Below are 4,005 nucleotides of genomic sequence, written 5' to 3'. Positions count from 1 at the left end.
TTATACTATTTTTACTGGCATCGAAGACTTTCACTATAGAGTGATTGTCTGTATTTTCCCCACTTTCTATAAGGAGCTCATTAAGGATACAAAGAGTTTAGTCATCATCTTTGTTAAGTACAATTGGTAGGGCTTCTTCTTTATGTTTTACTATGTTCTTGTTAGTGAAATATCTTTTTCTACAGAGAGTTCTAATAAAGCGATTGAGTTCTGTAAAGAGAATGAAAATATTTGGCATAGCTGTTGGTGAAAACTTTAAACCTTTAGTAAGTAAAGAGGTCTCTCCTGCAGTCAATTGTCTAGAAGAAAGATTGTAAATATTACTAGTCTGTGGGGGTCTACTCTGTCTTATTCTCTTTGATTTCTCCTTCTTCCCCCCCCTTCTGCCTTGATACTTGACTCTCTGGGTCTTTTTGGAGTAAGATCTGACCAAGTGTTGTCGGATCTTTGTTCCTTTAGATTCCTTCTTGAGTGGGTCCCTAAAAAAACATCACAATTTTCTGTATTCGACATTCTGTTAAGTGTGTTGGAGTCTTTAGGCCTTGCATCTGTCCTCCAGTGATTAAGACCTCGTTCACTTTCTAGGTGTGAGGGACCATTGGGCTTGAAATCAAGGGGATCCAAGTGGACCCTTGGTCTCCCCCTGTAGGAATTCTTCCATTCTGTGTCCCTATAGTATTGTCTTGATCTGCTAGAAGTGACTGGTGGATCTCTCCATCTGGCAACAAATTGGGTATTGCTGTTTTTAGTTCTTTCTCTGTTGACAGTCTTAAAAGTTCTAACTTGACCCTTTTTGTAATCCTCTAAATCTCTTTTAAACTTTTTACATTTATTATCAATCGTATGTTGTTCAAATTTTAACATTGTATCCATCACTATTTTATCTCTTTCTTTAAATTCTCTTGAATTTTCAAATATTTTTAATTTATTTTTAAGACAATCTATTTCTTTCTCTATCTCCTTAGATTTATTATTTCTATACGTGATCACAATTTCCATTAGTTTTAATGAGCAATTGTCCAGAGTTTCCTCCCATTTCATCTGATACTCACTATCCTCAGGGAAAATGGACGGTTTAAAGAGCCTTAAGCCTCTAGGTATCATTTTTCTATCACAATATTTACGTAGGTTTATTTAATCTAGCCAGTATTTAGTCTCCATTTTCAATAGATCCTCTAATTTATGAAATTCCTCCTTGAGATTTGCACTCTAAATTGTCAGTGCATGAATCAGAGGATGAATCCCATCGTGTAAGGAAGGTTTGCCTCCTAGACATTCTGTCCTCAAAATTAGAAAAAATGCCCATTTAGCTGCCCGTTAGGACTTTCACTGAGGCGTACGCTAATTCATCATGGGAAGGCAGATACCAGCATTTGCATATTATCACTCTGGCGACTACGCCAAAAGACACACGAACGGTCGCAGCAGTGTCACCTCTAAACCAGGCCCAGTGACTCCAAGAGGAAACTTTCTGCAGCTACTGTTTGCTTTTCCTTTCTAGTTTCCAAAACTTTCCAGATAAGAGTTTTCCAGATAAGAGATGGGATACCCCTATTCACTAACATCACGGTGGGGCTACCAGCATTGCATATGCAAGTCATGCTCACTTTATAGGTCACTTGACTATGATAGGTTGTATGTGGCCCTTTTTCCTGCTCTCTGCTTTTATTGAAAATAATGTTATTCTACTACATCATGCAACATTATAGTATTATTATTATTATTATTATTATTATTATTATTATTATTATTATTATAGCAGTACAGTGTTCTGCAGTGCTGCACATTCAGCTCTGTAAATAATATGTAGCGCAAAATAGGGAGGATCTAGACTCCGAGTTCCAACGTAATTGGAAAAGTAGACATATCTCACTGATACCTGCAAATTGCGCACAAGCTGTTAAAATAAATCCCTTATTGTACTTGCGCGGGACAATGGATTTGCAAGTGCAGGTGGATTGATACACTGGTTGACGGACCACTCTTTCCATAAAATGGGCGTGTCTATGCTGTAACTGGGTGGTGACCTTGCGATCTCTTGGAACGTATCCGTCTTTTGGGAGAGCCATGGGCGAGCGAGCTGACTTCCATGTTCGTTTGCAGCCTGCGAACGCAGACGGGACCCTTGTTTCAGACGGATCTCTTCACCCAGCATGAAGTGGGTGCCAGTCTCAGTACTAAAGATGGCGGCTGCAGATGGGAAAGCAGTGGGCGGGCCAGCCTTCTGCATACAGATCCTCAGATTTACGGCATACGCAAGTGGTTAATCGCATGAGCATAAGGTAGTCGTCAGGGCTGCCGCGGCTGCACGGAGAAGCCCCAGAATACGTACAGAGGTATTCAATATGGGAGCGAAAACATCATTTTTGCGTTAATATCGGAGGTATGACGTCATTATCGCAGGTTTGACTTTTACACCATATTCAATTTCAAAGACTTATCGCAGTTTTGAAAAGTCTTTGATAAAAAGCGGGAATAACTTTTCACCATTGAATAGGTGTCGAAAAAAAGTGCAGAATTGGGGTTTAGGGGTGCAGGCTTAAAAAAAATAGCCTGCACCCCTGGGAATGACATTTAAAAAGAACTGTGTCAAAAAAAGTTTAAAAAAAAAATAGGGACACCCCAAATAATTTATTTAAAAATTGGGGTGCAAAAAAAAAAATTGGGAAAAAATTGTATAAGAATAGGGAAATAGGTTCAGGGCTATTCTGCAAGTATGCGGCAGGTGTATTCTAGAATAGAATTATAGCACAGGTGCACAAATGCAGAATTTTTAAAAATTTACTTTAGGGACTTAAAAATATGCTAGTACCCATTTTCATGTACCCCAAATTTGATGGGACCACTTAAAAAAAGCGAAAAAATAACCTAAGTGCTCTTCTGCATCACTTCTTCAATGTCTGGAAAAAAACACCTGCTGCGGCTATTTAAATCCCCGACTTTCAATTATAGGCTAAAACGGGGGTACCCATAGTGATCCCCCATGTTTTTACAACTTTAGGGGGGTCTTACAATTTTTTTAAGGAAAAATTCGTAACTTTACGCAAATCCAACTTTGGAGTTTCTCGTTTTCGTTAATATTATATTGAATACGGGGATAGGTGGGAGCGCGCCAGATACTTTAACGCAGGTAAAAACTCCGATATGAAACGTTAACTTCGACAGTGAAGTTAACGTTTCATATTGAATATCCCTCATAGAGGCAAAATGCAGAAAATCCAAGACGCGTAAGTGCAATAAGGCAAAAATAAATGAAGCAAATGGTACCAAAGCTTTAGTAGGCATAAAGCATGTAGCATTATACTTGAATGATAATATGTTGTTGTCGCACATGTGAATGAGGGGGAAGTGGGCAAGATAGGAGAAGACAGTGCTGTAGCTGCAGTACCTATTACTGTCTACCATAACCATAACCATTAACCTATGCTACCATATACTGTCCTACAGTCGAATGCTACCGTGGTGTAGCTGAAAGCATCCATCACCCACCTGGCAGATGATAGTCACAACAATTATTATCAGTCCAAACTGCAATAGGCAACCACATGGCACTAGGGGGCTGGTAATAACATTGGCGTTATTGGCGTCAGTAATGGTGCATACACACGGTCAGATTTTTCTTCAGATCTGAACGATAACGATTTAAAAAATCGTTCATATCTGAAGGAAAATCTGACATATCTGACATGTTTGAACAATGAACGATGAACGATGCGCGTTCCCGATGGTCAGAGAACGATATCTGACATCTGATGTGTTTGCAGTCAGATTTGGACGATTCCATTCATTTTAATGCCGTCAAAAATAGTTCGTAGTTCAAATCGTTCAAATCGTTGGTCTAATTGTTCATCAAATCGTTCATCTGACACGTCTGACACATCTGTCCGTATGTATGCACCTTGACACCTGGGAGTATATAAGAGACGCGCGTGGCCGCAGAGAAACATTACCGTACTGGGGACATGAAAGTGCTTCCAGTGCTTATGAGGGCAAACCAGTAAGAGG

General features: G+C 39.5%; 1 pseudogene; it reads right to left on the bottom strand.

The window, feature by feature from the left end:
- Positions 1-348: 348 nt before the first annotated feature.
- LOC148519495 (uncharacterized) lies at positions 349-1,306 on the bottom strand (annotated as a pseudogene).
- Between the last annotated feature and the right edge of the window lie 2,699 nt (positions 1,307-4,005).

This window comes from Taudactylus pleione, unplaced genomic scaffold (assembly GCF_031769625.1).
Source record: "Taudactylus pleione unplaced genomic scaffold, aTauple2 ptg000189l, whole genome shotgun sequence".
In the NCBI taxonomy this organism is placed as follows: Eukaryota; Metazoa; Chordata; class Amphibia; order Anura; family Myobatrachidae; genus Taudactylus; species Taudactylus pleione.
This window is presented reverse-complemented; position numbering and strand designations above follow the sequence as displayed.